This window comes from Mesoplodon densirostris, chromosome 15 (genome assembly GCF_025265405.1).
Source record: "Mesoplodon densirostris isolate mMesDen1 chromosome 15, mMesDen1 primary haplotype, whole genome shotgun sequence".
NCBI lineage: Eukaryota > Metazoa > Chordata > Mammalia > Artiodactyla > Ziphiidae > Mesoplodon > Mesoplodon densirostris.
Genome location: NC_082675.1, coordinates 87410439 through 87423098, shown reverse-complemented (window position 1 = coordinate 87423098; position 12660 = coordinate 87410439).

Sequence of the window (12660 nt, the reverse complement as noted above, 5' to 3'; positions counted from 1 at the left end):
TAAAGTTACTTTTGTTGTGGCCAAAGGCTTTCCCCCAGAAGGCTACAGCAACACTTTATACTGTTTTCCCCAACAGGGCTTCAGAAAATCCATCACCATAGTGGAAAAGCAGAGTCTTCTTTCTATCCCAAGTTCAATGGGTTATTACTACAACGGACCACCTATTGTGACAGTATATTGTTGCTGGGATGATCATTTCTTTCCATTTTAAAGAACTAAGGCTTCCAACTTCCTAAGATCACTATAGAGTAAAGACATGATCATCTGGAAAGATCTGCCAGAAAATCGACCAAAATGAAGACCCTGAGAAAGGGGGCTTTCTCCTGGGATAATCTGGTGCTTACCTGTGGGCTCTGACATGTATTGTCTGAAAGGTGTTTACGCCATGGATGTCCCAGGAGGTAAACGGCTCCTTCTTTTTTTGCAGCAGGTTTTACAAAGGACTTCTGGCTGCTTATGGAAAATATTAGTGTCAGGTGTTTTTCTTTAAGCTGTTTCTGCTAAAGCAGAATTGAGGTCAAGAGAAGCAGAAGCTGCCTGTTCTTATTCAACTTTTATGGACAAAGAACTTTGGGCTTCAGACTTGTCAATCTTCCCACAAGGCTCTACTCAGTAGAAGATCTGGGTGAATGATTCATGTGTTTCTGTGCGTTTGATCTTCTCAGGTAAGTAGAACCAGCCTGCTGACTGGCTGCTATGGTGTGCTTCTTCCTGGCAGTGGTGTCTTCTGAGACTGACATAATTCTTTTAATTTAATTTAATTTAATTTAATTTAGTTTAATTTAATTTAATTAACTTATTTGGCTGCACGGGGTCTTAGTTGTGGCAGGCGGGCTCCTTAGTTGTGGCATGTGAACCCTTAGTTGTGGCATGTGGGATCTACTTCCCTGACCACTGATCGAACCGGGCCCCCTGCATTGGGAGTGTGGAGTCCTGACCACTGCACCACCAGGGAAGTCCCTGTAATTCTTTTAAGACTGATGTTTCCCTGAGGACACACTGAGCACTGAGTGTTTGAGTCGCATTAAACTCCAGGAATGACCACCACCCTCGCACCCTGGTCTCTTTCTCTCCCTCCTTTTTTCTTTCAAGCACATTATATGTTGAGATGGGTCACTATTGACAGATGATAGCTTTATTCCCCCCATAAGTGGATCAAGCAGCCAAGGGGACCCTCTGCTCACAGAACAGCCCCCAGGAAGTGGGTGTGTCAGTGACCATTTTACCTTCTCTGAGTCAATTTCTTGGTTTTCAGCTCACAGCTCACCTCAGGTGCCCATTTCTGGGCACAGCGGGACACTTGACGTTCCCTTGAGAGTTTCCAGTATTTGTAACTCCAGCTGTGCAGCAATGGATGCAGCATTGTGGAAGGTACTATGGTGCTTACAGAGCAGTCCAGCCTGGGGTGCCCTCCAGGATCTGGTTAGAGGGATTACATCACAAGTTAGATAGCATACGGGTACCAGAATAGTCTTTGAAGAGTGTGCATGATTGCCTGTCAAGTGAAAGGAAGATGCAACTGATGCTGTTGGTTCCTGAGAAGCAGAGATTACCATAGATGACAGTTGTCGTGGGTGACTTCCCGGAAGTGGTGGAGGTGGGCTGGTGTTTGAAGGAAGTAATAATGAGATAATAATAATAATAACAATAATAAAGCTATCATTTGCTGAGATCCTACTATGACCCAGGCACTGTTCTAAATGCTTGATATGAATAGTTTTGTTTAAGTCTGGTCAATTTTCAAGGTGGTGCTGTTATGATACCCATTCTGTAGATGAGGAAACTGAGGCAGGGGAACATTCAGATGGGAAATTTGCATGAGCAGAGGCATGGCAGGGGAACTTACAGCTTTGCAATGGAAACGGGTCTTAGAGAACATCCATGGAGGATCTGCCACTTGCCTCAAGCCATGAGGTGTCCTGGGGGAGCCACCTGGAGACTCTCGCTAGCCTCCCCAGGGTTTGCTCTGTGACCCTGGTGGAGAGAGGGAGATGAGAGTCTCCAGGTGCTGGTCAACTAGCACGTTGACTAGTCTGGTTGGGGCAGAGCATTCATAAAGGGACATAAGAGGTCTCTCGGACTAAAATCTTGATTTACGCATGGCAGGCAATCACGAGTGGTGAGATCAGGCAGTGATTAGGGGAGAGTGACCTAGGAGTTGAAAGCAGAGCTGATTGGACGCAGAGGGGGCTGGAGGGAGGCAGATGAGTTGTTACTGGATCCAGGTTTGAGATGATTAGTCGGACGGCACTGGGAGTAGAAGGAGGGGGTAGGACACGTGAACAGGCAAGAAGACCGGCACCGATGGGCTATGACCAGAAGGAAACAAATCTTCACTTCCTACCAATTCAATGTGGACAATGATTACTGTAAGAAGAAATGATCAGGCAGTGATGACTTGATGGATAATAATGAGCATAGAAAGAAAAATACGACAACCAACAAAATCAATCCACAGGTCTGGCTTTGTGAATTACCCAAATAATTTTCTGAAGAAAGCACCAGTGAGGACCAGCAGCTCCAAGTTGGTTTTCGCCTGTGATTCTCCTGGAAATTTTCATCCTCTCTTCCGTCTCCCCAGTGCTCTTGGGATACCTCGTGCGCCATTTCCAAAGGGGAAGCAGGAGGTTTTCAGTACGTGGATTAAGAGATCACATGCTTAGAACTCTCAATCCCTACCTCGGAGGTGGCCGGCCATCCATCACCCGAGAAGCACATCCTGAAGAAGACACTGTTTCCCAGCTGGAATGGAACAGTGGGTTTGGAAGAGAGAAAGAGCTGCCCTTTCCCGCTCCAAGAATTCTTGGCTTAGAAAGGAGATCTTCCGGAAGCTATCTCTCCCCAGAGATCTCTCCATGACATTGTTTAATGTCCAGTTAAGTCCTAGAGGTAACTATTAATAAAACCATTGTGAAGGGAAAATGAACACTGAAGAGGATTAAAACAGGACTCCGAGGGGAGCTGGTGTTTGGATGCAGGTGTGACCCCTGCCCTCCGTGTCTGTACTTCTTGCTCTAGGCACCAGACCACAAAATACACAGAAAGCAAGTAAGTGGATGCGGGTCTGGTGGTTCAAGCATGAGGAACGGGACATTCTGGTCTGAGAGCATTGGCCTTGTCAGCTAAGGGACACTTGAATTTGTGGATTGTTCTGCCCAGAAATGAACCTGAAACTCACCGGTCACGATGAGTTGCTTCCAGCAGGTTCAATGCTCTTGACTGTTACTTGTAGGAGGTACAGCTCTTGGTTCCCAAAATCTTGGCCAAAGAATAGAAAAGTCTTTAGTTTTTAGTAACTGATTAAGTTTCCAAGTCAACTGCCCTTTCTCTGGTAGTGGCAGAAACTTAGTAAGAGTCACTTGGCCCCTTGAATCCACCCCACCATTCTTCACAGCATTGCCCAGATGTTGAGGAAAGCCTGTAGTCCCCACTGTCCTCTATCTGGAGCCACCTGCCTGCTTGGGAGCAGCTGTGCTGGCCGTGGTCCCATCTGGAGCTCGCCTTGATGGTCTCTCTCTGCTGTGACTTCCATGGCACCTTAGGGCACGGGAATCTTTCTTCCTTGCTTTTGCCATGTACCAGAGGACAGGAATCTCTGTGGGGCACCATGGACCTGCTGACCCGGACTTGCTTTGCATACGCTCCCCCTGGAGTCTTGTCCTGATGATCTACCTTAGGTGTCTGGAAACTCTGGATCTTACAAATTTCTTTCAGGCTTTACAGCCTCCCAGGAACCTACCTGCAACTGTACTCTCATCTTTTCTTGTCCATCTTTCTTCTCTTTCCCTACAAGCTAGTAAAATTTTATCCAGTCTAAGGGTATGCTGCAGTGGACGACTGGGGAGAGATGCCTACCTCCCACCTCTTTTCCAAATCTTCTGTGTGTCTTGGCTTGCTTATTTGTTCCTCTGAGGGACTACGTTTTTGGCGCAAGTGAGCCAGAAGACATTCACAGATTCTTTTCTTCTTCCTTTGTGGAATTCTTCCCCTGAGGCATAAACACAGAACAGCATAGGTGCTTGAATAGGGTAAACACAACGGAAAGCAATGAATTACCAGAAAAAATAAATAGCAAAATATTTCAAATAATAGTATACTGCCATGGCAGAATATGAAATTTGGGCACACGATGTATGAGTGAGTGGAAGATGTATGAAGGTTTTTGTGGCAACTTGAAAAATCAAGATCTTTAAACTTTTGTCAGCAGGAAAGTGATGCATTGCACTGGTTGGCTTGATCCTAAAAGAAATGGTTTTAGAAAGTGTACCAAATGCAAATGTGTTTTAACGTGGACATGGAATATAGTCCCAAAGCAATACTAATAGGATGGTCCAGATTTTACTTTATGCTTTTACTAAAATGTTTGGTTATCTGAAATCTTTTAGGCTTAGTTGTGTATCTGTCTAACTCTGGGTCTATACTAATTTGCAAATGTGGAAGGCGAGCTGAATGTTTGGTCAGGATTGTAAATAGGTTTAATTATATACATATATTTTTAAGGGACTTTGTCATTTTCACAGAGAGGAAACCACACCCTAGGTTTGCATCACTATAATAATTGATTCTCTAGGAACCACAGCTCTTTTTGAAAACCTTAGGTGTAAACCCATCAAAACCAAGCCAGATTTGTCAAAATCCTAAGGTGAGTTTGCGTTCCTTTTTGGATTCCCTTTCTGCCAACCTCCTGCAGTTTTCTATATCCACTCAGTCTTTTTTTTTTAAATTTAATTGATTAAAAAAATTTTTGGCTGGGTTGGGTCTTCATTGCTGCGTGCAGGCTTTCTCTAGTTGCAGCGAGCGGGGACTACTCTTCGTTGCGGTGCGTGGGCTTATTGCAGTGGCTTCTCTTGTTGCGGAATACGGGCTCTAGGCGTGAGGGTTTCAGTAGTTGAGGCATGTGGGCTCAGTAGTTGAGGCATGTGGGCTCAGTAGTTGTGGCACACGGGCTTAGTTGCTCCGTGGCATGTGGGATCTTCCTGGACCAGGGCTCGAACCCGTGTCCCCTGCATTGGCAGGCGGATTCTTAACCACTGTGCCACCAGGGAAGTCCTATTCAGTGTCTTTTATGTTAAGTGTCTGCTTTGTAAATTAAGTGTAGAACATTACAATGGGAAAAATATTTGTCTTTCTTGACAACTGTAATATCCTTAGAATATAGCAGGTTCACTTTTTGTCTTGACTGCCAGGAAGCTCAGAGCCAAGTTCAGAACTCAGTTATAGTAAATATCAAACCCCTGGCTGCTTGTATAATTATTTACTCACTTTACATGTTTTAAACTTAACTTTTACATTTTTACCTGACTTCCATCTTAAATACTTTTTTCCAAAAATTTTCATGAGTATATATATATATATATATATATATATATATATATATTTCAGTTGTTAGCTCCCTGAAACTATTTTTGGAAGTAGGCACACTATGCATGATAAGCACACATTAGCATTATTGCAAAATCATCCATGAAGATAAGCTTGTGTTCTTCTGATTCTTGTCACTTATCAAAACAAATGTGTGTACAGTTTGGGTGGGAAGCTTCATTCAGAAGTTTAATAAGCTCCAGAAACTAGGCGTCACCAGATTGCAGGATGTGAGGCCATCTTTGTTCAAGCAACCAATGCACTTCCTCATCAGCCTTTTACCACCCTCGCCCCTGAGCGGGGCGCTGACACACGCCTGCTGATGCACGCACCTCACTCAGGCTGCCTGGCTGAGCCTAAGCTATACCGAGTGTGCACTAACACTAGGTCTCCGTTTCCTCGTGGGCAAACCTTTTCCTTTTGTTGCAATTGTTCTATCTTGAAACATTTTGCCCTAAGAGTCTTGACAGCCCCGTGGAGCTCCCTGGGATGCTGGGTGGTGGTACAGGTATTTTGAGAGTGTTTGTGGTCCAGTCCCTGGGACAAGAAAGGGGCTCAGCACATATGCAAATCTTGCTGCAAGAGGTCTGATGACTTGCTCACTTCCTGCCCAGGTTGTAACATTGGCTTCCAATCAGGTTTATTGGTTATTATTTCCCAAACTTTTCTGGTGAATAGAATGGCCTGGGTGCCCGTGCCCACTGCAGAGCCCTGTGCCCCATCCCAGGGCAACAACGGAATCTCCAGGGCAGGCACCTGAGGGTCTGGGTGTTTACCAGAGGCCCTGGAATACTTGTCACCAGTAAGTTTGAGAAACCTGAGGCAAGCTTCAGCTTCCAGGCCCTGACCCACGTCCCTGGATTCCCAGGCAGGACGGGGAGAGCCCGGGTCCTTCTCTAATGTTCTCTGCCTTCGAAATTGTCAAGCTGAGGTTCAGATGTTCTGGCTGAGGGTCCAGAACTCATGGAGCTCCACTTAGGATGTGAGGATGTGGGTCCTTCAGACCTGGTACAGCTGCAGATGTCGGCTCAGCTTGATTGTCAGGAAAAGATGGGCGACTCTCTGTCTCAGAAGGCATTTTCTGAGTCACTCGGCCACGATCATAGGCTCAGAACAGGCGAGGGCTTCTTAAAGGGCAAATGGGGACCATGAGATTGGGCTGCTCTGGAACCACTGTTCAGCCCATCAGTGTAATAGAATTTTACCTGAAGACCAGGTAACATACTCCCATGATGGCTCTTGTAGTGGTGATGTTGCTCTGGGCTGACGGGTCCTGGGTGTACACTGCAGAGACTTCGGACCAGAGGCTGGATGTTCGGGAATCGCAAAAAGGCATAATGAACACCTCTTTGGGCCATGCTGTCGTCTGCCTGCGGTCTGGCAGGTCTTCCTGCTCATTCTATGTTTGTCCATTTGTAAAACGCCCACCTGCCTCCCAGGGTAAGGGAGAGGAGTCATTCACAAAATGATTTTAAAGCGCTTTTCAAGCAGAGCCTGCTGTAGAATTGCTTCATAATAGTGAAGTTTTCACTTGAGTGGGTATTGAAAACGAAGGATTGACCTTCCTGGAAAGGAAAACACTCCTAATTTATGACAAATAGAAACAAATACATTGTTCGTTTGTATCTGTCAGGTCACTTGCTTGCAGGGGACCAAGCCCCTGGCCATGAAACAGACACTAATTCATCTTGCCCACTGTTCAAATTTGAACAAGTTTGGAGAAATCCCTTCCAGCTCTCCTGAGGCCAGTGCTCTCCACTCCGAACAGTGGACTTGGCTTAAAACGGACACAGCTATGAGGACCCCGTAGTTAACCCTGGGATCCCAAGCTCTTCAGTTAGTTGCTGTATTTCCAGCCTAGAACCCGCATCCACAGGGTGATTATGGGATTTTTCCACACATTGGATAGATGTACTTAAATGCCACAGGAAAGCCAATATTTTCTGTGTTGGAATGAATCTCTACACTCTTCTTTGGAGAGAGAGGAGGCCCAGTCATTCCTTACCTTTACGTATCATTGCCTAGTCAGGGCCTCTAAATAACTCTATAAACTGTGCAGGTATTTTCACTCCCATTTTATGGATGATAAAACTGAGGCCAGAATGTCAAATAACTAGACAGATGACCTAGAATTATAGACATGGGAGCATAATGTAAGCCTGATCTGAGCCCAAGTGCTGTTTCCCTGCAAATTATGCTGCCTTAAGAAACTGATTTCTTTAGGTATTTGGCCAAGTGTTTTTCTAGTCAACAAATTAAATTTAGTCCCCAAGAGTGGGACTATGGGGAGGAACAAGTGGTCTTGCCAGGCGTTTTGGGTTTAAGTCTTACATTGGAAAGAATATGCTTTCTTATTTGTCAGTGTCAACATGATAAATAAAAGCACCGTATCGGCAACGAACATCAGTAAGTAACTGGCATTGACATTTTATAATTAAGAAAATTTAAAAATGTTCATGTGGTAATAGTGGCACTGATAATATTGATGTGTCATGGTCTGAAAGCACTCACTTTAATGTTTATGTGTCCCCAATACATAATAATAAATTAAGTAGGCAAGCATTGAGTCCCCGGCATTTTTCTCATTTATATGATTAGTAAACCAGTACTCCATTACATGGATAAAGTACTAGTTCAGAATTACCGTATTGTAGAGTTTTCTCTGTAACCACTTGCAAAGACCTCTTGAGTAAATTTTTAGTCTTTATTTCTGGATGACTTTCTTTTTTCATGATATGGCAACATACCTCTTGTATACTGCACCCAAAAAAGTCTACTTAACCTTTAGATTTTTTAAAAGAAGATTTGCAAATAGATTGCTCATCTGTTGCAATTACCGATGTTAATTGTCCACCCCTATTTCATTTGTCCTGGATGGTTGAGGAAAGTACCAACTTAACCAACACATCTTCACCAGGAACCTTTCTGTCTCTGCGGGAATCAAGAATGTATTTCTTAGTCCACACATGGAGCCCCCGGACTGTTAACACAGGGGTGCTGGAGAGGAATTCCATGGAATGTCATCTTGTATTTTTTTAGTGATTATTTTTTTCAGAATACAGACTGCAATACTGCTTCTCCTTTTGGGGGTGGCAGGCATCCTGGCTCTTGGGGTGCCCATAGTGAAGCAGGTTTCTGAATGGGGTCGATGAGTTTCATCTGTGGCCAGAGTTAAATTAGACACAGGCTCTCCCCACTAAACAGAGCCTGGGCCATATACAAGTCAAATCTGCTATTTTTCCTTGGGCAATGATTTATTTCCCTCTTAAATTGGCTGGACCAGTTAGTTTTTTATTTTTATTAAGTCACACTATTCTTAAATGAAACTATTGATTTAAAGTCAGCTTAGTGAGGATTTAATTTGTTTTCAGGGGATTAGAGCAGGTAGAATGGGATAATTTTACAATAAAGTGGAACAGAAGCATTCCTTCACAGTAGCCGCCCCTTTCTTTCCTTGCCAGGCTGCACAGACGTTACAAATTTTCAAGTAAATTGTGGAAATACATTCATAAATCAGTCCTAATTCCTTGGTCTGCTTAAGAATGATTCAAAGGAGCGTTTTCCCATGACCTTGTCCCATTGTCCTTCTAGCGATAGTCCAAGCATTGGTGCTAAACCACAGGTGTGTGCGCGCGCACACACACACAGAGACACACACTTCTCCTTAGGGTCAATGTATCATTTTATTTCACCGTCCTTCCTCTCTTTGTGTTGCATCGCCCTTTTTCATGCAATGTTTTCTTTCTGTTGCACGTGGAGGGTGTGAAGGGAGACTGGCAAGGGGGGACACTTGTCTGGTCCTGTTGTGTTGATCCCCTGTCTTCCTGCCCTCCAGGCCCCATGCCCCTCTGCCCTGTTGCATCAGCCTGGCCTCGCTTCCCCAGGAGGGTGAGTTCAGAGGGCAGGGGAGCCACTGGGGAGAGGCACACGAGCCCCTCTCATGATGGCCTGAAAAACCAACTGTGCGACGCTCTCCAAACCAGCTAGGAAAGGTTTTCTGCTCTTTGGTTTAAGAAGTACAGCCTTGTCATTTCCAGTCTGTTATCTCTGAACTTGGCCGTCACTGTCCATCTCGAAGGGAGTCTTTTCTTTCTATTGAAATCAAATAGGCTCAGAACTGTTTTCAGATGAATGGCCCTTGGTCTAGAAATTGCAAAACCATTTTGGTCAATCATTCTGAACATTTCCAGATCTCCCTGATCCCCTTCCACTAGAGGAGCTGGGGCTGAGTCTTGCTGAGCATGAGATGACTGAGTCCATCTGATGAATCCTCTGTAGCCACACAGGCTGGTCCAGCCTGGCCCTTCACGTGAGTCCACCTGGCCTCACGGCAGCTTCCATCCTCTTTTCTGTACCAGAGCCTTGAATCCTGAGGAGCTGGTTTCATGCCACTCACAGTGGATCAGGGAGTCTGGTGGGCTCTTCTCTGGAAGCACAGGTGTCTACTGAGAAGCGCACATCTGTCCAAGGAATGGGGTCAGGGGTCCCCCACTGAACAGCCTTCAGTGTTGGGATGAAAGGACAATAGGGGTTTAGATCGTAGGCCAGAGACATCAGGAGTTTCTTGGGTTTGCCCTCTGTGGCATCTGCTGGAGATGCAGAAAGCGGATGTGTTCCTGAGTCATGAGGCAGAGGAGAGGCCAGAGATGTGGTTATGCCCAGGCCTGGAGAACACACAGCAGATACATGTCGCCCAGTCCTTGGTGAGAAGGCTGGCTGGGAGAAACTGGAGAAAATACCAGAGGCCTGGAGCCCAGTGGGTGCTGTGGCTTGAGAAACCAGAGCTGAGCTAGGATTTGTGTGGGTGCTGAAAAGGCAGAATCACTAATGGATTAAAAGAAAAACTCCATTTATTTTCTGAGTAGTCAGAGGAAAGTGTCTACTTACAGGTGTCCTGAAAAGCATAAAGATATGGAAGGGAAATGCTACAAGCAACAGCATGGGAACAATGGCAGGAATGGAAACAGATCTAAAGCCAAAAGGCCAAGAACTTTCAAACCAACACAGTTCTAGAAAATTCCAGCAATACAGGTGGTGATCAAGCCAATGAGGGCAGGGGAAGCCCAAGAAATAGAAGATGGCAAAGACAACGTGTCACACTGAGACAGGGATCTGCCCGTCTGTGTTTCAAAGATGATTTCGACATGTTAATTAAGAAGAATCTTACAACCTGCCCCCTCCAAAGTGAAAAAAAAAGAGCAGTTAAACAAATAAAAAGAGATACTTGTTCTATATATTAAGGAGGTGTCTATGCACATAAGCTACTTGTTCATTAAATATGTCTATTAGTCATTCACAGAGTTTAAAGAGATTCTTTATAATCAATTTCTTTTTTCTGAGAGTCCATTAAGGCAGGGGTCCCCAACCCCTGGGCCACAGACCGATAGCAGTCCATGGCCTGTTAGGAACCAGACTGCATAGCAGGAGGTGAGTGGCAGACGAGCCAGTGAAGCTTCATCTGTATTTACAGCCGCTCCCCGTCGCTCGCATTACCACCTGAGCTCCACTTCCTGTCAGCATTATGGTGAGTTGTATAATTACTTCATTATATATTACAATGTAACAATAATAGAAATAAAGTGCACAATAAATGTAATGCGCTTGAATCGTCCTGAAACCACATACCTCCCCCACCCCGGGTCCGTGTAGAAATTGTCTTCCATGAAACCTGTCCCTGGTGCCAAAAAGGTTGGGGACCGATGCATTAAGGAACCTTAGGAACTGAGGAAGCAGAAAAACCAAGTTGCCTACAGTCATTTTACTGTTAAATTCACCTAATTCCAAACACTTAATAATTAGGTAAGGATTAGCCTCATCAGCCTATGACTCTTAGGCGCTAAACCACCAGTTACCCTACTGGAGCCCAGTCAGGCCACATTCCTCACGTGGGTCTTTGAATTTCACAAGTTCATTAAAAAGAATGGAAAATGTTTTATTGAGGTGTTCTCATGATTAACTTTGTTTGTTTGTTTGAGGAGGATCCCCTAATTGGTGAATGAGTCTTTCTAAGGAATTTGCATCCTAAAAACCTCTCAACAAGAATGAGTCATAACATACAAATGGATAAACTGGACTCTATCAAAATTAAAAACATCTTCAGAAGACACTGTTAGAAAAAAGAAGACAAGGCACACACTAGAAGAGAATCTCCTTCCTTAACACACGTGTCTGATAAAGTGTTCGGATCTAGACTAGATAAAAGCTTCTGAAGGCTTAATCATATGACAAGCTTCTCAAGGCTAAATAATATGAGAAACATCTCAATAAAAAACATGGGCAGGAGATTTGAAAGAGCCTTCATCGCATAAGATATACAGATGGCAAATTAGCACATGAAAAGATGTTCAACATCCTCAGTCACTAGAGAAATACAATCAAAACCATGATGCGCTACTGGTACTCGCCCACTACGATGGCTACAAAAGCACATCAGGTGCTGTCCAGGATGCAGAGCAACTCCGAGTCTCATACATGGCTGGTGGGGTACAAAGCGGTACAGCTACTTTGGAAAACAATGTAACAGATTCTTCCGAAAGGAGATATCCGCTATATATTACCCACCATCTGACTCCCAGGTTTTTATCTAGGAGAAATGAAAATATACATTCATAGAAAAGCTTGCCTGTGTTGAGTTTGAGGGGACAAAATACTCTGGAGCTGCAGATGTGTAGGGCTAAGACGAAGGTGTGCTGCTTTATTCATAATTGACAAAATCTAGAAACCATCCAAACATCTGTCAACTGGTAAATAAACAGACCGTGGGATACTTGAGCGATACTACTCAAAGGTAAAAAAAAATCGAGCTACTGATTCACATGACACATGGACGGCTCCCCAGTGGATTATTCAGAGTGAAAGAGGCCAGACTCAAAGTGTACATACTCTGATTCCGTTTATATGAAACTCTGGAAAAGGCAGGACCATGGAGACATGAAATGAGGCAGTGGTTGCTAGGGACTGGGGTGGTGGTGGTCGAAGCCATCAGGGTGGGGGAAGACTGGCTACAGAGGGGATTAAGGGTGAAGGACATGCTCTATACTTTGACTCTGGTGGGAGGTCCATGACTGCATGTGTCTATCACACTTGATAATGGTGAAATGACGCCTCAATAAATCTGACTTGAAACCAGACACACAAGGAAAAAATGGGACCTTTTAATTAACCTTAGGAATTTTATTAACTCCACTATTTTTGTGTGTTTAAGAAATGGGCTCATTTTCCAGACAAAACTCTAATTCGAAAAGATACATGCACCCTTATGTTCATAGCAGCACTAGTCACAACAGCCAAGACATAGAA